Consider the following 24,836-nt stretch of genomic DNA (forward strand, 5'->3'; position numbering starts at 1 on the left):
TTTCCACAAATTAGTCTTGAAAATGGGGGTTGTCTTATAATCAGAGTGCTACTATGTTTGACACTCAGTCATACAATTTTACAGTATGAAAAAAAAGATGTAGAGTAGTGATATTGATATAGATAATAAGGTTTCTGCATGATATCCACTGTAACTGCATCTGTGCAACAACCTCTTCTTGATAATCAGTTATTGATCAGGTATTGATTGGAGGAGAAACAGTGGTTCCCCTCTCAATCATTTCTCAGCTGACTTGTGGTGAAGGATGTAACGTGCACTTGGCTAAATAATCTGTTACTGTACACAATTTGAGGACTCCCTGCTGTCCTCGCACACAGTCTGCTCACTGAATCATCCATGTGGACAGAATGACAGGATGAGAGATCAGTGTTGAAAGAGGTGAAGGTCACAGAGATCAGTGTTGAAAGAGGTGAAGGTCACAGCGATCAGTGTTGAAAGAGGTGAAGGTCACAGCGACTGTTGAATTCAACACAGCCCTGGGAGAGGATAAAATATAATTTTTAATCAGGTGGCCCTTGAATATGTTTTTTTATTATCAGAAAAAATGAAAGTAAAGCCTCTATCCTAGCCTGGAATCAATACCATTTTTGGCTTTCTGATCCACCTCCAAAATTATTTCCCTAGTTTAAAATGTGTTTAGTTTGGTATAATCGTTTTGTTTTCTTTGTTATAATAATTGTTAGCATGACTAGCCGCGAGGCTAAACTAATATTGATTTGGACAAAAGCAAGTGAAGACCCCCACCAGAACACGATTTGTTTTCTCCCTTTTTCTAAACTGAATCACACGACTCAGTTTTACAATGAATACCAGGCTTTCGTCTGTGGTGGCAACCCTGGTGAGGCGAGGTTAATGCTTTCCTAACTGAAGTCCAACTTTATAATGCTTGCATTGACTGAAGTCCTCAACTGAGTGTCTCAAGTCACTTAGCTGACGATCAGACCCAAAGTGTATAACAGGAGTTTCAAATTGTTATTTGCCTCAAACAACTCAGCTTTGTTTTGCTCATCATAGCCTATAAAACAGTGGTAATTTACGAAATCCTATTATCATAATTTGGGGTTATTTAGTTGGCTTCCAAGCAATGTGAAATATTTCAGTTATTATAATGAAAAGCAGCTGTGTGTGCAGCTCTTTTGGGATGTTATAAAACTTAACCATACTGAGTACTGTAGTTACAATCTACACAGCATTTAATCATAACAGCTTCTTTTAAAAGAACTGGCCTTACGTGGTCTGACCTACAAACACTTATTATGTTGATAATATACTGTATGTCCTTGACAAACTCCCATTCACTCTGAAAGAGATTTGTTTGAACTTGATACTTTATTGTAGGTACAGTATCTGCTTCTACGACAACTAGCAGGACACTAGCAGTTTCAATGTCAATACATCTTCATCACATCATGTGACCCAGCTGTTACTTGGCCCGCCTCAACCTGGCTCGAGGCGCGGTGGCCCTCCATGTTGGCAGGTTGACAGCAGTAACTGTTACCGTGAAGGTCCAGATCTTGATTTTCACTTTTTCAGTAACACCACATCCGAGCCAAGTCCCAGAGCCACAGTCATTTTGATTTCTCCTTAGTTTGCCCAAGTGTCATCATGGACACGTCATGGAGCGCCATGACACTTTCATGGACGGCAAATCTCGCACCGGAAGGTCAATGAATACATGGCAGTGAATGGAGCCGGCTGGACCAGCCCGTGAACAAACATTATTTCTGAACAATTGAGGCCTTTGTCATATAATCGGTTCAGGAATATAAAAGAAGACATATCACAGGTTGTTTCCTAATCACTTGCTTTTCAATGTGCACATTTTATTGAGCATCTAAAACAGCCCACCCTTTAGGGCAAGGTCGCTTCTCGCCCTCAGGGCGTCTTACTGGTAATGTATTATAGAGATGGGCTTCATATAAAGTGTTACCAAATTAAATAATTAAAGCAACTGGTATTACACGACCCACTTTGGCAATGGCATTTTTGGTGGTCCCAAAGGTGCATACTGTGTACAAGTGTCCCCGTTGCCAAATTTATGCCTGTGATCTCATTTAATGTAAGTGTGCCAAGCGGTATTAGAAGGATTAGCTTGTGGTATTATGTGCCAATGAATAGGCAGTTGTTTTGAGGAATGCTACTTGGCCACTTTCTATTACTGCTGTTCATTGTTTAAATACCTGATTAATATATGTTGCCTGGTTAGAATATACTCACATACTTTACACAAATAAGTTATGTGTTGAACATTTAATTACACCGTTAATTGTCATTGTCTGCATGATATAAATTATGCTTACAGTAGGTTTCAACTTATCACTTGAACCGTGAGACTGCTGAGTCAAAGTCAACATCACTTTCACTGTCATCTGCTGAACTGGGAATACATTCTGCCCGATAAACAAACTGTCGTAGGATATGGGGGGGATTAAATACATTAGACTTTATTATTATTATTATTTTTGTGTGTACATTACGTATATAATTTAAAGGTGCAGTAAGTGATATTTATTTCTTAAAGTGTTCACCGCTCTATATTCTGTATTTGTTCAGTAACAGGGGTCTTCCTTTATCTCAAGCTTTTCAGTAGGCCTACAGTATACTGAAAATGCATTTTCAGGTCGGCATAACAGTTTTATCCAACCAGGAGAGAGAACTCATACAGGATAAACAAGTGAAATGGAAGGGCACAAAATTGTAACTAGAACACAACACTATAGCAATGATTAAAATCAGAGACTTCATGGATTTTTTGCCCTGTCATTTCTAAGCCAATAATTTCATGACCAGCAGTGGTTCCCTATGGAGACTCAAAGGAGACTCTTTGTGTCTCTATAGAGAGCGCTGCCTCAGCACAGCCGGTTATCAAATTATTGGCTTAGGAATGCGACAAAAAATGTATATCCATGAATTCTCTGTGGGGTGTGTAATTGATAGAAAATAAATAAGTTTTGGGTGAACTACTCCTGTAACCTTTTAACAATATACGCTTTGTTTTAACCAAAACATTGCACTACCTTTTTATTTTGTTTATTTTAATTGATCAAATAACCAAATGATTTTTTTATTTATATTAGTTGTGCTGTATTGTCACAAAATCACAGTATTGTACTGTGATTTTATTTCACTATACTATTGATTCCCTTTAACTGTCTTTATTTGGCTTTGTTTGTAAAGATGAAACCTTCCCCCCCTAAAAAAGTGCTGTGTCATGATCCCCACTTACGTCAAGGTCCTTTCCCTCTGCAGCACTTCTATGAAAAATTGAGTAGTCTCAACGCTCTGTGCACCAGTGGTGGTAGACTGTCTGAAGCACAGGTATTGCTGACTCAGATTGTGACGCTGTGTATTTCAAACTCAACATTGTATTTGATTTTTGACTGACACGATGGGTCTATACTTGGTCAGCTCCTTTTTCCCTCTACACCAAATCTTGTTTAGAGAAAATAGCCGAGCTACAAGCTCACAACGCAAGCTTTTTTGCGCATTTATAATTTGTATGTTCAGACTTGGTGTTCCTCCTAAGAATCAAAATGCATTCTTCACTTTACAATAGCCGCATTGGCTGGCCGGAGCCAACTCGTGCATCAACGTGATGTGATGGCTGAGCGTGACTGTTATTGGTTAAAGGCACCTCCCTGTGAACCACCGAGAGGATGGGTTGGGATGGGACAACATCAGGAAGGGAGGGGGGGGGGGGGGAGTGTGCTTTTTTTCTTTCACAGTTTTCTCTCGGCTGACAAGGATTGTGTGAGAGAGAGAGAGAGAGAGAGAGAGAGAGGAGAGTGGTGGGTGGGAAGACAGAACAAGCGGCTGAGGGAGAGAGAGAGAGGACCTAAACACGAAGCTGTAAGCTACTGTAGCAGCAGCAGTAAAACGGGAGAGGCATACAGAAAATAAACGGCTGCAGTTTAAAAGAACAGAGAGGGTTTTCCATCCTCTGACGTGCTGCTGCCTCAGGGCAGCACTCTGCCGCCACTGACCACGGCCTCAGGGATTGGAGCAGTGAGAGCGAGATCATGGACTCCGGGAGGTCTATTCAGCATGAGATCACCTCTCTCAAAGGTACCCCTCTCCTTCAGTTTTCGTCCTCTAGCAGACATCTGCATGCTTGTCCTGGCCGCCTCGGTTTTGAGGTCTTGAGGATGTGAGCTGTTCAAGGATGTGAGCAGCTAGGAAAAAGAAAGGGAAAAAAAGAAAGACCACTTTTAGTTTGAAAGGGTTCCGTGCTGACGTTTGAAATGTTGGAGGAATTCTAATCCTCTGCTCTCGCCCTCTGTTTCTGCTGGTTGTTTTGGATAAAAGGAATGAAAGGCTTTTGTTCCCTTTTGTGCCCAAGCATGACTGCAGGGGCTTCGGCCAGCCGTTTTGGTCGTAGGGGGTCAGTGGCAGCGATTGTGTCAAATGTTGTTTTTATGAGCGTGTGCGTTAGAGCTGCGTGAGTGCTGTGGGAGACTGGTGCTGCATGCGGCACACTGAATGCGTCTGCGCTGGGAGCTGCAAAGTGGCTGCGATGCTGCATCACCGCGGTAACAGTTGGGCTGAGCGTAGCCCTGCCCCTCTGCTCAGGATGGGACCGTGGTTGGAGAGAATCGCAGGATAAAGAGAGCTAGTGGGACAGTAGTTGAAATGAATCAATGATACGTATCACATATTGTATTCTGCCCTCTATTATGTGCTACCCCCAATCATCCCTCTCCCTGCATTGTAAAACTTTGTTTGACTACCTTGTTGACATCATTGGAGTTTACTCTGCCACAGCCATTCCTGTTGGATTTTAAAATGTGTTATACATTATATAATAATCCAAGATGGACATTTTTCAGGAAATTAAAAATATATTTTTTTCAAGAAATGAGAAAAGTGGTGCAACCACTCCAAGGAACAGCTTTGTCCCTATGTCCCAACCTATGTGACTATGTCCCAACCTATGTGACTATGTCCTAACCTATGTGACTATGTCCTAACCTATGTGACTATGTCCTAACCTACAGTATGTGACTATGTCCCGATTTAGAGTACCAATAGCGGGTGCTGTTGCACCACTCGCTTCAGACTGGTCTGATTTTTAAACAATATGTTGGCGTTGTCAGTTGTGACTAATATGACTATATATATTGTCAATGACTTGCATGTGGTGGAGTTGGCTGCTTCAGAAGACAGTTTGAGGGTCCAATGTTTTTTTCCGAAGCATTTGTTACTACTTTTCATTGGTTCAATATATATATATATTTCTTTTAATGGGTTTTTTTTGCGGCTTTCGCCTTTTATTTTATATTTTTTATAGAAGGACAGACAGTAGGCTGACAGGAAATGGGGGAGAGAGATGGGGGAGTGACATGCAGTAAAGGCCGTCGGGATCGGGAGTCGAACCCGCGGCACACTGCCAGACACAGGCCCAATCCCAATCCACTCCTTTGCTGACTCAATGAGCCCTCACTGACTTAGTGTTCATGTGAAGTCTGCGAGGGCTTGAGGGGTGTCCCATTTGAAATCAGTAAGTCAGTGAGGGCTCAGCCCCGCCCCTTTATGTGCCCTTTGCCAAAGTCAGCATCGATGCTGACTTTGGCTGACTTTAGCAAAGAAATTACCCACAGTTCATAGCGTTACCAGGGGAATGAGGGGGATCCTCGAACGTCAATCATTTAAGTATGCAAATTGGTTATGTATCGCGGTTAGAATGTCAACAAACACAATAGTGCTTTCTCACTGTTCTCAAAAGGAGACGGAATGGAAGGATATAGGCTATATATTTAATAATAATAATAATAATAATAAGGGAAACATGATGAGAAATGACTAATGAGCAAAGTAAAATAATATGGAAATGAAATGTATAATGAATATTATTATAGGCCTATATGAATATTACAACCCATATCACACAGGAAAGTGTATTTATGAAACCAATAATAAAACGATCATCTTAAATACTAAAATAGACATGATAGACATGTATAAATAGGCCAAGCAAGTAGGTAGGCACTGGCTGTGAATAAGGACAGTTTTTATAAAGTGATGCAAAGTGTCATGAATGGCGGACTCATCTTCAAAGTGCTGTCCCATTTCTTTCACAACAATTTGGAGCCCTTGCAGCCTCTCACCCTCAAGCACTTACAGCTGACGTCACTAAAGTCAATGAGGGTCCAGGGCTCAGGGCTTGAGGGAGGCAATTTGGGATTGGGCCACAGATTACCAACCAAGGTGCCTGTACCACTGAGCCACGGCCCAGGCCAGTTCAATATCTTTTTAACCAACACACAGACATAAAGGGTTTTCAATGGCAGTGATCTTTAGGAAAAATATCTTAAACTTCAAAAAATCTAGTAGTGAGTAGTGACACTATTCAAATATCTTTGCTCTCAGTTCAAAGCAAAACAGCTGTAACATGAGTTGATGTGCTGTACAATTCAATATTTGTCTTGAAGATTAAATGTGGTATGTTGAACATACATTCACTGGGACATTCCAGATTATATTAAAAATAAATATGTTGAACATTCCTTCAGTACATTGGCTCACTGGGACATTCCAGATTATATTAAAATAAGTATGTTGATCATTAATTGATTCATTACATTGGCTCACTTGGACATCACAGATATATTGACATAAGTATGTTGAACATGAATTAATTAATTAATTGGCTGAGATCACTGGGACATTCCAGATTACTGGTATCTTAATTGCCCGGTATCTTAATTGCCCACTTGCAAATGGATAGGCCTGAATACAATCATGTAATTTGTAGTTAAAGTAAGAAATGTCCATAATAGCCCTAAATTATGAGCTGGCAGCTACCCAAGGCCTTCTGGCTACTCCCTGGTTGAATCAGGGTTATTGTACTTAATTAAAACTCTTCTCCTCTCTTGCCATTCGTATCTGAGGAGGATTGTTTGGTAGTAATCTCATTCTTCAGTTGTTCTTTTGCTGGTATTGCTGGCTTATTACTGTGATATTATTCATGCAATGGCGCAAACACTGCTCCTTGTATTATTATTTATTATTAAATTGTGTCAATGTAGGTATAACACAATGTAGAAATACTCTCTTACAGGTACAAGTTCTGCATTCAAATTTGAGTGTACAAAAATATTGCCACAAACATAAAATCCATTTTGCAGATCAAAAACAAAATCCATTTTCACAATCATCTTAACCTATAATAATACATCATAATGTATCAGTTAATGTATGTTTTTGAATTAATAAACAAAATCTGCAAACAAATAATTATAGAGTAGTAAAAAAGTACATTATTATGTAGAACTATAAAAGTGTAGAGTGTAGAACTATAGAAAATGGAAATATTCAAGTAAAGTAAAAATAAATAAATATACACTTTATTTTCTACCACTGCCTACATCGCCTGACTAACATTTCTACATGGACAAAGCCTTGCACACAACTCAATGAGCTGACACAGCCAGAAGGGAGAGAGACACCTTCTAAAAGCTTATGGTGTGTGGTGCTGAATTTTGTCTGTTTTTCTTTTTTTTGCGGCATGGCAAAATGTAGCACCAGTTTGGCTACAGTTTTTTTCCTTAGGGAGGGGCATTTATGAGACCCTGAAGAGGGATGGAAGACAGTCCTACTGGTCTGAATAGGGCTGAGAATGTTTCCCCCTGTGTGGTCAAGACAAAGGCCTCCCTCACTCCGTTGAACACTCCCAATGGAGTTACTTAATATGTTTGACACCACTACTAAACAGTCTCAGTTCATTGGTAAGCATGTCCTCGCCACAAGACCATTGCTTTTGTTGTCCACTATTGTCAGCTATATTCAGGGCATTCTGTGTACAGAAGAAGCTCTTTTTCTTAATAATCATTATCATCGGAAGGTCAGAACCTCTGAAAAAGGAACTAAACATTGTCAAATTACCTTGCTGTTAGATATGATTTGACCAATTTCTGTACGTACAGTATGTCATGGCTGACTAGGACCATATTGACCATTAACATGCTGTTAATGTGTTTGCATATAGGACGTGTTTTTCAGGACGAATGTCGGAGCATGGAAAGAAATAATCAACCTCACATAATGTCAATCACGTTTGCACACTGTCGCCGAATATTGTGTCTGTATAAAATGTTTTTTGTATTTTATCCGTTTTCCACAACTGTCTTTCACATAGCTAAACATGGTCTTTTACCCTTTGAGCAGTGCTTTTCGGATTCAAAATGCAGCGATAAAACATGTATTGAGTGCAAATACTTTACTTACTGTACATTATCAATATTCAATATTTTGCCCCCTCTCCCAGCCTGATATAGATATAGCTCCATAGTAGCTCATACAGACATGTGAATAAGCGTAGACATGCTGTGGCCACAGTGGGTGTTGTTCTTCTTGATTAATCCGATTCCTGTGTTTCTAGTTTTGGAAATGGTGTCTAATTAATAATGAATTGCATTTTATAGCCCTTTTCCAAGTGCGCAAAGCGCTTTACAATGGTTCATTCATTCATACATTGGGAGGTGAAGCGGCGAACAATCGACACCAGCGTCCTCACTTCCCACATTCAGACACCAATGGAGGCAAGCTAACACTGACCAACTCATTGGACGACCTGCTCTACCTCCTGAGCCACAGACGATTATTAATGCTCATGCAGCGATTTCCAGTGTGGGTGATGGAATTAGAGCCACTTCCAATTCCTGTACGCAGAAATGAAGCTTTCTTCTTTATTTTTCTTTAGTTCTCTCTCTTGTTACAATAACATAGCAGCCCAGTTCATACAAGCACACACAGACTTTCTCACTTATACATGCATGCATACATGCACACACAACGTTATCCGACTCTATCCGCTAACACGTACAGTAGCTTATCTATCAATGTGCCGGCACTCTTAACCTCCATCACCCTTGACCTTTCTGGGGCCCTTCCATGAGTTGCGTCTGTCTGGGTAAATGACCCTCACGTACTGTCAAATCTCAGTCCAGACAGCTTGTCTTTTCTTGCCTCTGCATGCAGTATTGATTTCTAGAGCTGTTGGTCACATGGTTATCAACTGCACTACTCCATGTTCAAGTCATATACAGCAGTGATTTCAAGCACCCCCAGTTTGATATGAATTTAGTTAGGCCATGGACCCTCATTTGATACTATTTTTTTTGTATGTTGTGCCGCAGGTTTTGGGGGAAATGGCGTATACCGTATCGTAACCATTTAATCCTGAAATAAATAGCCTATACGTGTGAAGGTTCCGTCGGGAATATTTATGGTATAACGTCTGAGTACAGTACTATCTGGAACCCCATGCAGTCTACACTGTTAAATCCTCATTTTGAGTTGGACCCTGAATGTGGACCCAAATGGATCCTTGTCCCTTACATGTCCATTTGTTTCCTAACTATGAATTATTTTACTGAGACTGAGAACCACTGGTATTCACCTTATTCCTGACGTAGGGGGGTGGGAGCCATATCAAGGGGTTTCCTGTTCACCATTATTGCCATGTTAGCTTATTCTAAGCGACTTTGGGATTGTTTTTCTGTAAACAAGTCTCTTGTAAATTGTGGTAGTTCTGTGCTGCTTGTTGGGCTGGCTAATAGTTCTTTCCATTTGATCCTAAGATTAATATGAATTTGTATGAGAACCCCATCTGAAAATATGTTGTGCCAGGGACCCCATACCACTGGTATGTCCCCCACGGCTATATACTGTACTAGGTTCACTCCTTTTTTCCCCAAAGCTTCTTTTCCATACCAAAAATAGCTTGTACAGTAGATTGCCTATTTTCACTGGATGTTTGCCCCGAGAATAGGGACTAGGAGTTCAATTAGTTTTAATCACTATCATGCTTCCAGAAGAAAATATACTGTGCAATATGTTTGTACAGTACGTACTTTGTTTTGTTTTGAGATAATAATACTCATTGTGCTCAGTGCTGTTTGTTAATTAAATCTGTAGTTATGTGTATATTATTTAAGGTTAGCTTGCTCATTTTCTACAAGTGAGCTTGTAGACTGGCGATTTTCTGCAAAGGTGTTTCTAGGCTAAATGCCAAGAAAACTGAGGTTATCACCTACAACATCTCACCGTAACATCCACCTCTCACAACAGCAGGAGGCATGGTGCTGAAGGAAGTCAAGGACTTCAAGTACCTGGGCTCATGGGTCAACTCAACCGAGCAAGATCTGAAAGTGAGGAAGGCACTTGCATGGAGGGCCCTGAATGGCATGAACAGTGTTTGGAACTCCAATCTCCCCCGACAAATCAAACTCAGCTTCTTCTACGCAACAGTGGAGTCTGTTCTCCTATACGGCAGTGAATGCTGGACCCTGAAGCCAACCCTGCAGAAGTCCCTTGACGGGTGCTACACCAGAATGCTGCGTGCAGTACTTAACATCAGCAAGACTGTACATGTCACTAACATGACTCTGTATGAGGGATTACCAAGGGTGAGCCAGAAAATAGCAGCCAGGAGAATGAGGCTAGCAGGACACTGCCAAAGGCATCAAGAACTGCCAGCCAGCAAACTGGTGCTCTGGGAACCAACACACGGGCATCGATCACGAGGACGCCCCGCGCTAACATACGTGGATGTACTCAAGAGCGATGCAGGAGTGCAAAGTACCAACAAACTGGCCGGATGTATGGAGAATCGGGATGACTGGAAACGACGATGGAGGGCTCGTCTGAGGACGACCTAGAGAGTTTGGTATAGAATGAAAGGAGCCGACCAAGAACAGGGTTGACCCCCGTCAACTAAGTAATAGTTTACAAAGTATAGAGGGTTTAAGTGGCCAGCGTTGCAGGGTTGGACTCATTTTCCATGAATTTTGGTTTACATGAAAATTATTCAGTGGCATTAAATTTCAGTTTTCCTATCTGTTCATCGTATATATAGAATAAAAAAAACATCCAGAATCACATCACAGATAATTTTCAATTTGTGAGTTGTGAGTGAGATCCACTTTCTGAATAAGGACCCCATCACTGCAGCATGTGGTGTCATATGAATGCTGAGGCATTGGCAGGAAGTAATCCATGGTTATTTAGTGCAATGATCCGCATGACCATTGTTTTGAAGGAGGCTGAGACTTGAATTGAGGATGACTTCACTAGCATCAGAAGGATGCTGGTGAAGGATACATGTTATTCACATGTTTGCCCAGATGGTCATGATGAGCGTTCGGGCAGGGGCTGTTACCTGTTAGAGGTTTATGTTGCTCAGGGACACTTTGACACATAATGGGCAGGGAGGCTATTCAGTGAACTGATGACCTGATTTCCTCTCTACCCACTAAGCTACTGCGACCCCATAAACTACTTTTCTATAAAATGTTCTTGAGAGTTCATATGCTCTGACTGTAGATGAACGTGTTTGCTCCTTTGATATTAGTCTCACAAAAAGAGTCTGCTACATTAAAGATGGAGTGCCACATTCTTTTCCAGTTTTTCATGTGTCTATGAGGTGACAGTACTTCATTAGACACCCTGGGTCGTTTTTATGTGCAATGGCGTATTAACTTTGTATTTAGGGTTTCTTCCTGGAGGCTGAACCCTGACAGTCAAACGGGCCAATGAAATAAACAGTATTATAGTGACATCACACTATCAGCCCCTCCCCCTTTATCATGCAACTACAGCTGTGGGTGCTTCAGTTCAGGTGGATCACCGCCCATCACCACGCACCAGGCAAACCAGGCATACTTAATGAACTGGTGGGCGTGTCCACATAAAAGCATGATTTTAACAAATACTGTACACTTTTTGGAAAAAGTTCTTCCTCCTTATATTATAATAATACCTGATGGTCATGTTTTAGGGTGGAAAAAAATCGTGGCACTCCATCTTTAAGCACATGACATGTCAGCGTTGCAGTCGGAAGTCTGGATGATCATGCAGGGGAAATGGTTCTGTAGATCAGGCCTTGAGCCACAGCCCCTACTTAGCACCCAGCTGGCCTGACACACACACGTCACTCACTCGCACGCACGCACATTTACAGTGTACATTGCTACTGGTAGTGAGTGACAGTGCCATTTCTTCTTCGTCAGTGTCAAGAGTGTGACAATAGCCGATCTACAACAATTTGTTGTAATTTTGGCACAAAACATGGCAAGCAACCAAGTATAATTCAGTCATCACAGTGAAGACAAGCAAATTAGCAAGTCATCATGGCTAACCGCATGTCAGATGAACAAATATGGCAATTAGATATCTAGTAGATAATCTAGATTTAGTTTTATACATTTATAAGTAGTAGGTACAGTATGTATGTATGTTTATTGTTTATGCTATTTTTTCGATATGTTAAATACTGGACATACATTTTTGAAATGCCTGTAAACCAAAAATCTTAAACAGATGTTTTAAAAAAAGAAGGTATGTGCCCCGCCCCCAATAATGTGTTTACCTTTCCCCAAAATGTAAGTCCCGTCAAGCATACATACAGTTTATGATGCCTAGGAGCCCTGGGCTGTATTTTGCGTGTCTTAAGTACCATGTCTTATTACTTAACTTAAGACCTGGGGACGTGATCAATGCCATTTGGCTATTCTGAGTGGCCAAAGACCATTGACCACGCCTCCAAGTCTTAAGTTAAGTAATAAGACCTGGTACTGATGATCAAAAAATATGACATTTGGCTGAGAATCTACAAGCATGGACACAGGCTACAGTAGCTGTGCATAATAATCTGTAGTCATTCTCCACTTGCACCAGCAGATAAGTCCCCAGTCTAGTCCAGTATCTGATCAGCTCTAGGCTTTTCTCTACCACTGCAGTTCTTTGCTTGCCAAGTGCTTCACCAGCATAACATGAGAGGACATCAGGACAACACAACACTGGGCTGGATGACTGCTGTCAATGGGACAAAGCTGAAAGTATGTGCCTGTTATGTATGTGCGTGTGCAGGTGACACCTTTAAGCAGTGTTGTAGTGCTACTTTTAGAAGTGGGGGGCCCCCATAAGACACATGTGCGCAACGCGCGCTATAAAACATGCAGAGATGTATAGCCTATTTAGAAACGGGGTTTACAATGCTTAATCGTATCTATAAAAAGTAAAAAAAACATGTTTTCCCTAATGAATTTTAGGCGTGAGAAACGTGGGGGGGGATGCCGCTCCCCCCCCCCCCCTGCCTTTAAGAAAGTATTAAAGCTGTTTGTGTGTACTGCTGCAGGGGTTGACAGTAACGGTTGCCAGACTGCCCGTGGCAAGTAAATAAATCGTTCGGGCAGGTGGAGTTTGCTTTCAGGTTCCCAGGCGGGCAAGTGCGTTTGAGTGGGGAAGCAACTGTCTTTAGTTCTCTATAAACACAACACAATATGGTTTTTTTAAGTGTTAAAATGAACGGTAATTCAAATTTGACCTATCACGATTTACTTGGACATGACCTTTGGGAAAGTAGAACATGACCTGTACTTAAAGCGCCTCTGAGACCTTAGTTAGGCCTTAGTTAGTACCTTATGTTAGGCCAGAGGGTGAAAACAACTTAAAATGCAAAACTTGTGCAAAGTGCTTTGATGTGTGTACAGTATGTATAAGTACGCAACCCTATTGGACCCCGGTCAACAGAGTATGGGTTTTAAGTGTTTAATTCATACCCCAGAGGCTGAACAGGTTTAGTGCAATTACCTTCAGAAACATTTAAAGGCTATTTGATCTGAGGGAATTGCAGGGTAATCATTTCTCAGATTCCATAACTGCTTCTCTCTGGAGATCTGTCTGTCTAGTGTCATACACTGTAAGATCCTGAGTGTTCATTTATCCCTTGTAGTGTACAGTACAAATGTTGTACCTAGTTCCTTGCTAGTTGTTTGACAGTACTGAACGATGAAGAATGTGTGTCAAATACTCCTACTCATAATTACAGAGCAAGATTAATAAATACAATATAGGCCTATGCTGTTTTTTGGGGGTATTATTGGTGGTGGCAGTTGTAGCATGTAAACTTGTACCACATCAAGTATAGTATAAATGCTTTAGTTTACACACACCGTCCAATGCATTTTTATTGCTTTTAACACATTGATTTAAAAAATGCAGGAATTGTGTTCAAACCATAGACTGCAAAAAATATGGACAAAGCGTTCCGCGGGTCTAACATGAACTTAAAATGAAGCCTGTCAGTCCTTGCAATGGAAGTCGCCATCTTTCTAGATCCGTTTTGGCCCAGCTCAGGCCAGCTGGCCCATTGGCTGGCCCAGACAACGAGGCGGGACTTCCCTCTTCTTCTTCGTTTGTTTTTATTTTGACTCGAGTGGGTGGGGGATCCCGTTCATAGACTGTAACGGTAGCCACGCCCCTCAGAACATGCGCAACTTTATGGTAATTTTTTTTATAAATGGGACCATAATTTTCCAAAAAGAATATTATGACATTAGAAATGAGACTTTAAACTAGTGACTGGAAGCAAAAAGTATTCATGACCATGTTTATTAAGGTAATACAGTCTAGGTGAAGTTGGGCCCAAATACATGGACTTCTATGGGGCTATGGGTTTTTCTGGGTCCAGTGACAGCGCCACTACAGGCCATTATATGAACTTTCATTTCCTTAGTGGCTTCACAAAATATCCGTCTGACTGCCCCCCTGGTTCAAACTGTGTACTTTTTTGTAATTTATGTAAAGATACTGTATGTTATGCAATTCTCCCTTTTACTGACCTCTATGACTTATTGTAAAACTCCTGTGTGGCTTAAAATATGTTCAAAGAGGAATTATCTTTGCTGTGAGTTATCTCCCTCCCACTGCTGAGCTCCTACAGTAAATGCAGTGAGTGATATCAATAGCTGTGCACAGTTGATCTATTTTCAGACTTATGAACTTGCATATCGCATAACAGCAAGACACGAGGGAAAAAGTCCAAATGCATTGTGGGTAATGTATAGGTGGCCTGTATATGAGCACAGTTAATTTCAGGAAATGACATGGTTGCTTGAGCAAACAACAGCACTTCGTAGTATATCCTTTAAGCGGAAAACCGTAAAATCAGTAACTCTTTCCTGATTATTATCTATGGAGCAGCTATTAAAAATGTATAAGCTTTTTCTACTTCTGGAGAAGTAGTTCATGTTCATAAATAATTTAGTTGACAGTAGAATTAAATGACATACAAACTGTAAATTACAAAATTGTAATGTGTGAGTGTGAATAGCCTACTTGAATAAAAGCAAAATCAGACATTCTTGCAGCATTCCTCTTACAGTTAGCAGGCCATGTGGGTTTGACATCTGCCAATGTCTCCTTTTACACATTCTTACACCCACAATTGAGAGCTATCATGCTGTATGAGTACAGTCTACTGAGTCTAGTAGTGTCTTTAGACAGATTTGGGTCTTGTTGGTGTATAATCCGGTTAGTAAGTCCTGTCATTCATGTTGGTTGATATGTCTGGCCACAGTCTCAGCTAGGTGCATTCCTAACGTACAGTATAGATGATTTGATGTGATTACCTAAATCTCATTAACCAGAGGTTTCCTGCTCTGTAATTCGACACATCCTCTGTTAATCCTCTGTCCGGTGGGATATCATTGTGTACTTTGTTCTCCTTTGCCTGGGAGAGAGAGAGTGGGATCAATTTGGGAATGAAAACCAGGTGACTGTCAAAACTAACACTTGTTATAAGAGAGTCTGAAGACATTGAACAGCTGAGTGTCTGAGTGGAATTTTATCTGAAACGTCCATCAGGTGGCACTGTTAGCAAAGCCACAGCAAGCTGATTTCCAGCTCCTCAGACTGAGCTAGTTTATGGTTTACTTTTTTCAGATAATTTATGAAGCGGAAATGTGACGGTATAGGCCTACACAGTGTTAAATCTCTTATTTCAGTTTCCTTTAAGTTTCCATTGCCATTTCTGAGAATTATTTTTCCACTGGTTTTTATAGTTGGCACATTTCACTGGGTGTGTATATGTGGTGAATGTTATAAAACACATTTTCTGCCATTAGAATTGCACCGTCCATTAACACTTCAATAATAGCACGTTAATTTCACTGTTAGGGTGCTGCTTGCAATGTGGTTTTCAGAACCAGAACCAGACACATAAAGACATATTAAAGCTTTTGAATCTATCATTGTTATATTCCAAACCACTATAAATACCTTCTTAATTTTTCTTACTGTAACTCACTGTATGTTTTCTTTCTTGTCTTTTTATTCCTTCTGTAGGTAAGGCTGTTCCTGTCTTTGTGTTGTTTCGCCGTGCTGGTAGGGTGGGAGCTTCTAGAAAGGTAAAGCAACCGTGGCTTTATATTGTTTTCACTGGCTTATTTATGCTGAATAACTTTCTGATGTCTGATTGACATTTCAGGCTGGTTGTTGGGCTATATGCTGATAGATTCAAAGAAATGTTTCAAGGTTTGCATATGACCTGGAACTACACTGAAAGTTCCAATCTGGTGTTAACTCTTTAGTAGTGAGTGGTGTGTAGTGGTGCTCAGTAGCTTGACTGACAAATGCGGCCTGGAGACAAATTTCATACCTGAATTGTATTATGAATGGCCTGCACAAAAGTACGGGACATTTTTACATTGAAGTTTTGTATTAACCTTTCCCAGAGTATAATTTGTCAGGATCCCTTGTTCCTTGTTGTCTCATTCTGAAAGAGTCAAAGGCTATTTTATTTATTTTTTTACCTTGCAAATCTGGTTACATTTTTTAATGTAAAATAAGGCTGAAGGCTTTGTTATGTCTCTCATTGGTACGTTGAGTTGTCAATTCACTCCGCTAGTGCCAAGGAATTCTGTATCAATTAGTAATTGTTGCAGTAATTGTTGCATTATAAGATTGAGGTTTCTTACATGAGTTTATGGGAGAAGTACATTAAACACGATGTTGGTGGTCAAGTAGTTTTCTATGAATGCAGGGAGAGAGCATAGCCATATACAAACATAAGGAAGGTACTGCTTTAGTTGTGTAGAGGGGCCAAGATGACATACCCAAAACAATTAATTAATACTTTGTGTGCCATAGCAACTTGACTCTATGATATTATTCAGATGGTTAGATCATATGAGGCCAAAGGTGAACAACATACACTAATAATAATAAATAATAAAAACAATATTTGGTGTAATTAAGTCCCCCACACACTACATATTACAATGTCCCCTTTTTTGTCGACTTTCACTAGCATGTTTCCCTGGGGAATATAAACACTAGAGTATGAGGAGGAAATGGAAATCCATTAACACCACTGGAACATGTTATCTTAAAGTTGTTCCAAACATTGGAAACCTTTGTCAATCCTGGTCTAAAGTCTTCTCTCTGTCTTCTCTCTTTCTTTTTTCTCTCTCTCTCTCTCTCGCTCTTGTCCTGGAGTCTTTACTGACAGTTTAATCCCTGTGTAAAACTTCTGTCAGTCTCAAGGCATTTAAAGGTCACAGGGTCAAGCAACATATATATGATTACTGATGGATTGAATTTAATTTTGTCATCTTCCTGTTGATTAAAGATGGAATGCAGTGGTTTTTACCACACTAAAACATGATCATCAGGTATTATATAAGGAGGAAGATTTCTTTTGCCAAAGTGTAAAGTATTTGTTAAAATGTTGTTTATATGTGGACACGCCCACCAGTTCATTAAGTACGCCTGATTTGCCTGGTGGGTGGTGATCCACCTGAACTGAAGCCGCACCCACAGCTGTTGTTGTATGATAAAGGGGGAGGAGTTAGGGGAGCGGAAGATATTGTGATGTCACTCTATTACAGGTTTTTTTTTTAATTGGCAAGGTTTCAGCTTCCAGGAAAACAACAACCACACAAGTACTGTCACCTCATGAGCACATGCAAAGCTGGGAAAAAATATAAAAATCACGGCACTCCATCTTTAACATTAAATGAATGCGTGTTGTATGTAATGCAGAAGAATCAAGTCTATCGGTTAGACTGCCTGCAGTTTGGTAAATGGTAAATGGTGCAATTATATAGTGCCTTTATCCAAGGCGCTTTACATAGATTGTGCATTACATTCACCCATTCACACACATATTCATACACCGATGGCGGAGGAAACCATCCAAGGCACCAACCAGCACATCAGGAGCAATTAGGGGTTCAGTGTCTTGCTCAAGGACACTTCGACACCAACTCTGGGGGAGCCCGGGTTCGAACTGGCAACCTTGCGGTTCCTATCCAGCCACTCTACCCCTGAGCCACCACCGCCCCCAGTTTGCAAAAATAACTCCAACATCTGATGTTTTCTACATATCTTATGTGTTCTTTTTGCAATTATCTAGGCCAGCTGTTTTTACTTTGAATCTCTTAAAAGAGGTTTGTACATGCTGTGTTGCATCACATTTGTTTTCAATTCCTCCTCACTGACATTTCAACTTTCCCAGTAACATTTAAATTTATATAGCCTTCATCCTTGTGCCATTTCCAGCACTCGACTGGCATGAGATGAAGTTATAAAAGCTTTAGGGACTGTTTGTTTGCCAGCCTCAACCACATGTGCAGCATCCTGCAACAGCCAGGGAGGCGCCCCAGCATCCCAAAAGAAGTTGGTTGGGATGCCTTCCCACTCTGCTCCTATGTTCTGGAGCATAGGCTATTGTGGCGCAAATATAAAACGAAGAATATTAGGAGAGGAGAGGTATTGGTGCAAAACATTGCTCAGTAGAAAAGGAGGTAGGCCACTCAGTGAAAGGGCTTTCAAACCAGGGGGCTCTCTCACACTGTTAAGGCTGGGTTTACGAGGAGGGCAAACTGTTATGACCCTGCCGATTTATGGTCCCCCTACACACAACATGCCTATAAGTAGGCCACATGGACATTCCTACAGCGTAGTGAGTTCTGTCCAGGGTTCTTCCAAATTGTTCTTAGTACTGATGCTGCTTTTTCGCCAGTCTAACACATGTGGTCCACCATGGTAGATATATGACTTCACTAGAGTAGTAGTAGTAGTAGTTTTGTGTTTACGTCTACTGTTAGTGTCAATACCTCTGGAGAGAGATGATCTCTGACACAAAGAATGGGTCTGTTTTAATGAGCCGTGAACAGATTCCCAGTGAAGAGAGAGACACAATGAAGGCGGGTCTAAGGCAGTAGTAGCTCAAGTTTAAACTATGTGCTGTGAAAGATATACAGTACCAGGACGTAAACAGACACCGAGGTTTCTGCTCTGATCTTTATGACTTCTGCATGAATGAGCAGTTGCTGTAGTTTTTCAACCTACAATGGTAACCGTTAGTCTTCGACAGAGTTAAATTGCTAAGAAGAAAAGTACCCTGCTGTTGTTAGAGTGAATTTATGTTTGGGATGTGCCTTGCTGAGTGTTTTGCTTTGTGCTATGTTCAGGTTTGCATTATTTAGTTAGGTGATTCCCGAAGAAGAGTGATCAAAACGTTTAATCTTAAAAAAAAACACTGGAGCTGAGTTTCTTTACCAGTGTTGCAGACTCTTCACAGCTAATTAGCAGAGCCAGCAGGGGACCCTTGACCACGCTGAATGTATTTGAAACTAAGATTATGTGAATGATGCCTGCCCCCTATATTTGAACAAAGTCATCTGTGGACTTTAAAGACATAAAAGGTTAGCCTTGCAGTCACAAAACATGGAAAAGTATTCTTTCCCCACCTAAATTGTATTGATTGCAGGAGAAGTCGGTATAATGCTTATCAAGTAAGTAGTAGTGTGTGGTAGTGGTATAACATTCAGTAGTAGTGTGTGGTAGTGGTATAACATTAAGTAAGTAGTAGTGTGTGGTAGTGGTATAACATTAAGTAAGTAGTAGTGTGTGGTAGTGGTATAACATTAAGTAAGTTGTAGTGTGTGGTAGTGGTATAACATTCCACAAACGTACATGAACTCACCACTAGAGCTTGACCCATGGCAGATTTTCGGGTCGATCTCCATTTTCTTCTTCTCTCCCTTCTGGCTCCAAAACTATGGAATGCACTTCCCATCACAATCAAAACTGCAGCCTCACTCCCAATCTTCCGCCGTAGTCTGAAAACCCACCTTTTCAGACTCCACCATGGCCCGTAGCACTTGCCCTAGCCCCTTAGATAGCACTTTATGTAGACTTAGATAGCATTTTACAGACAGACTTATAGCATGTTACGTAGACAGCACTACAGTCATACATATACTCAAGGGGTTAATATGCTGCATTATTGTATTCAGTGTGTGCAAGACCCACCCATAATTCGCTGATGTGGCAGTCAGCTGACCAAGTAGGCGGGGTACTTTAGCTCACTAGACTGCATGCTTTGAAAGTGGTTAAAAACAGACAGATCGGCTGCATAATGGCCAATACCAATATTAAGTTGTATACAGAGTTGTAATGGGAGGTAGGCCTCCTGTGACCTTTGTATTAATAACATTTTAGTGGCAGTCAATGTGGAAAAAATATTTTTTTTTCCCTCTGTTTTTCCCTCTGGGGGCACCACCTCCTTTTTCGTGTAGAAACCGGAACTAGGTTTGGCTCCTCCCCTTTCTTAGTCCACTTCTGTGCTTCAGTGTTTATTCCTGCTAACAACATGTTTAGGGCAGTGATGGTGACAGATTGGGCTTTAACATCTGTCTTGAGAGATTAAGTGGCAGTTAAGACAGTTTTCACATAATGTCAAATGTTGATTAATTGGGGCTTCAGTTGATTTTGATAGTCATAGTGGAGAGACAGGAAACACAAAGAGAGAGTAGAGGAGTGAGCAGCAATGGCCAGCTTGGAATGGAACCGAGGACTTGCTGTCAAGCCCATGTGGTATGCGCCCTAACCCTCTGGTCGCCCCCGTGTTTAAGAATGGGCCAATTTTACACTTCCAGTGTTGAATCGGCCCAGTGGGCTGAGTGTCCGATCTCTTGGACGGTCTGTCTACTCTGTCTGCACTGCTTTTTGATTCATTTATTGATTTAAAGAAGAACATTTTAGTCAAAAGGATTACGCAAGAAAACCCAGTTTGTGGTTTGTGGTCCCGCAATGCAGTAAAAATGCATGAATGACTTGTGTGAAAAAATAATTGCTGGACAGATATTATTGTGTGGTCCCATCAGGAATTTCAACCTGTTGTTGCATGACTCGTGTGAATTGCTGAGGGGGGGGGGGGGGGGGTTGCACTGAGTCTGTGCATGTGCAAATTCTATTCTGAAAGGCCGAGATTTGGGGAAGGTTTTCCCAAACCAAAGCTGTGACTTTGCTGAAGCTAAAACTCTGCCAACGTAGTCCTGTGTTCCAGCCACATCCTGTATTGGCACAGCTGGTCCATCAACAGTTAATCAAGGTTGTATCAGATCAGATCATGATGAGCTATCTGAGCTCTTCCATGCAGGAAGAGCGGGCTTGTATTTATTTTCTGTTGCCATTAGTAACAGAGAAACCTTGTCTGTCTCTGACCACTGTTCTGGCCTTGTGCTGTATTTAAACACATTTTGCGTTGGGTCATGTTGCCAAGATTACAAGGGAATCCTTACGCATGCCACTCCCTTGTTAGTGCTTTTGATGATACATCCCAGTGACACACACACATGTACACGCACGCACGCACGCACGCACGCACGTACACACACACACACACACACACACACGCACACGCACACGCACACGCACACGCACACACACACACACACACACACACACTGTTATCTCACTCTTTTTCTTTCTCTGACTCTTTTTACGATAATATTGAATATAATAAGACATTTTCACTAATCTGAAATTGTTGTGCCACTCCGCTCTCCCCTGTGGGGAATAATCTAGAATAATCTAGAATCTAGAATGATTCATCAGTTTTGTAGAACGTCTGACCTCATCATCAGGCATCCATTAGCTGCTTGTTTTGTCCACCATTTTGTCTCAAATACAGTTAAGTGTATCATAAAAATATTGGAAGTATTCCATCGCAGTTATTTGTCAGTCTCTGTCACTCTGAAGAACTGCTGTTTACATATCCAAACTGCAAAATTACTATTTCAAGTGTTTCACAACTTGTGGCGTAGGATGGTGATCACACTTTCACTTTTTCATTTTCTAGTCATACAATGTTGCTCAAAATGTTATTTTAGAAGCAGGATATGGATTATGTAAGTAATATCTGTGTGCTCAGCAAGGTGTTCGGTGCATTTGATGAGTTATATATTATTGTAATATGTTGATGAGCCGGTATAAATTAGGGGATATTCTGTTGAACTGTTACAAAAGTCTCACATCCGTTTTTAAGGCAGCACACATCAAAAATAATGAATGATCAGATTGACAGGCTGGGAAAAATATGTATTGCGAATCAGAGAAACATTCTTGACTTCACTGGGCATGTGGCATGCACATGCATGCACAGTACAGGCTACAGAACCTGTTTTGGAAAGACTAGATAAGAGAGATATGAGAGATACTGTAAAGCTACTGTATGGTCTTTAATACTAGCATATTAGTCTATATCTATACATAATCGAGCCTATAAAAATGACATGGAATGTATTATGCACCTGTATATTATATTATTACGTGTACTTTGCATTCAAGCATATGTACACGTGTACACCCTCATGGGTGTGTGTACATGCTTATTCTGGCGGATGTTGGGTGTGTGTTCATGTGTGATGGTTGCAGGCATGTAGCTGTCATCTAGTGCGAGCTGACTGTGGGAGTAGACCCTCCCTGGTCCCCTCCAGCATGTTCCCCTCCACTGTTCTGTTCCCAAACATCAAAATGCAACATTCTGCAAATGGCTTCCAGGCTTAACAAACTGGAAGACAGCCTTGCAGCCTAAATAAATGCTCTTTATGAAGCGTACATTTTTATGTTAGAGCGAAGCTGAAAGAAACCATTTCTGTAGAACTGGTGCGATAAAAGCTCCTTAGGGATAAATGTGACAATGCCTCCACCTACTACGCAAGCTCAACTCCTTTAGAGTGAGCAAGCATATCATGGAAACAGTCTATAAAAACCTGATAGAGGGAATCTTGACTTTTAACATGGCAATGTGGTATGGCAATCTTTATGTGGCTCAGGAGGTAGACCAGGTCGTCCAATGATCCATGGGTCGGCGGTTTGAATCCCGGCTCCTCCTGTCTACATGTCCTTGGGCAAGACACTGAACCCCAAATTGCTCCTGATGTGCTGGTTGGTACCTTGCATGGCTTCCGCCGCAATCGGTGTATGAATGGGTGAATGTAATGCACAATCTATGTAAAGCGCCTTGGATAAAGGCGCTATATAAATGCACCATTTACCATTTACCAATGTAAAAGGAAGCAAGTTGCAGCGAATAGTGAACCTAGCCTCAAAAATCATTGGGAAGAGACAGAAACAATTAGGCTATATGCTGCTGTAGGTAGATCTAGGAGATATATGATAAACACTTTTTACTTACTTACATACTTTTTTACTTACTTTATTTGTCTCGTGCCTAATGCCTATGCACACGCACTTTTTATGACTATCGCATAGCGCTTTAACGCCTGCACTTTAATGGTTATGTGCACCTTTGTACTTGTATCAGTATCTGCTATGTGAACTGTTTGTTTATTTGTACTGTCTCAGTGTTTTAATGTACTGTCTATGCTGCAACCCAATTTGCCCTTCGGGGACACTAAATAACCTTGAACCTTGAACTACATTGTAGATCAAGGTTCAAGGTTCAAGGTTCATCCACTCTGCAGGGAGTTCGAACTACTTCCCTCTGGTAGACTGTACCAAAAGCTAACCGTACAAAAAAATGTAATCCCTTCATCCCAAATGCCATTAAGGCACTAAATGATACCATGTCTCGCTAGATTTGTTGTTTTTCCAATGTATTTGCCACTGTTGTCCTGCACTTTTTTGCCATGAGAAAATAATTGTGTAAGTGTTGTTGCAACCGTTTGTTTCCACACATGGACAATACATGAAACTAACTAACTAGTTTCTCTGTTCTCAATTAAGAGCTTTGTCACCTACACGTTCCCAACGTTTTCCTTGCCAAGGAACCCCAAACAGGATCTGTAATGTACTAGCCTAAAAAAGAAGCAGTGCTAGATGAACTCTGAATTTGTTATTCTTATTATGTGCAGCAGGGTGGTCGAGTGGTCAGAGACCCTATCCTAGGTTAGACCTTTTGCCACAAGTAACACTGAACCCCAAACCCTCACACTCATTCTGGACAAGATCAGATAAACGGTTAAGCTGCAAATGCTTGTTACATGGATGGATGGAGTTGTTGATCTAAGTGGTGTGCCCTGAATTATGTCCACACTGTGTTTTGTTAAGGGCCATATTTGTGATTTGAAGCTGGTACTGTAGGTCTTTGACGCACAGGCTGACTGTTTCATTCAGGACAGGATTACATAGAACCAAACAGAGATCTATTGATACTGCAGCACTGTTTGAATTGAAGCCACAGCTCAGGTAATGGAGAACACATGGAGGTGAAGCATCCACTGAATCAATTCAACATGTTGATTATTATACTGTTCCCTCCTTAGTTAAAGATAAAGATTGAATCGTACAGTAATGGAAACCCTTTTCAACTATTGCAATATATAAAAACCTTTAGTGCCTTTTATATCTATTTTCTGTGAGTCATTCTTCTAGATAATATCGCTCACTTCTAAATGTAAAATATTAAAGATCATGGGCTATGAAAATTCCAAATAACTGAGCTGTAGTCTTTCAGTGCAAATCCCAGTTAAAGGGGAACCACTCATTTTCAACATTTTACTATGTCATTAATATACCTTAGAGTTGTAATAATATAAAAGTCCCCCGATTCTGTGTTGCCTAGAACTGGAGGTCTGGAATGTGATCAGTAACATTATGAAGTACATCTTGATGATGTCACTGAGATTTATGACATAGTAAAATGTTGAAAATGAGTGGTATTCCCCTTTAAGTCAATTGCTTGGATGCATTTCTTGAAACCTCAATAATTGAACAGTACA

General features: G+C 40.8%; 3 protein-coding genes across 5 annotated transcripts in view; 2 read left to right on the forward strand and 1 right to left on the reverse strand.

Annotated features, from left to right (window-relative positions):
- The window catches only part of pleca (plectin a), a 119,300-nt gene that overhangs the window by 14,092 nt on the left and 80,372 nt on the right, over positions 1-24,836 (forward strand). The gene's annotated exons all lie outside the window — the stretch shown is intronic.
- fbxl6 (F-box and leucine-rich repeat protein 6) overlaps positions 1,748-24,836 on the reverse strand; it is a 204,083-nt gene continuing 180,994 nt past the window's right edge. The window contains exon 12 of the transcript XR_013965681.1: positions 1,748-1,760. The gene's annotated coding sequence lies outside the window, so the exon portion shown is untranslated. The remainder of the gene's footprint in view (positions 1,761-24,836) is intronic.
- LOC308332172 (uncharacterized protein) overlaps positions 3,841-24,836 on the forward strand; it is a 49,871-nt gene continuing 28,875 nt past the window's right edge. Inside the window, exon 1 of the mRNA XM_080787867.1 lies at positions 3,841-4,086. The gene's annotated coding sequence lies outside the window, so the exon portion shown is untranslated. The remainder of the gene's footprint in view (positions 4,087-24,836) is intronic.

The sequence above is a fragment of the Protomyctophum bolini genome (assembly GCF_963924005.1).
Source record: "Protomyctophum bolini genome assembly, chromosome: 17".
NCBI lineage: Eukaryota > Metazoa > Chordata > Actinopteri > Myctophiformes > Myctophidae > Protomyctophum > Protomyctophum bolini.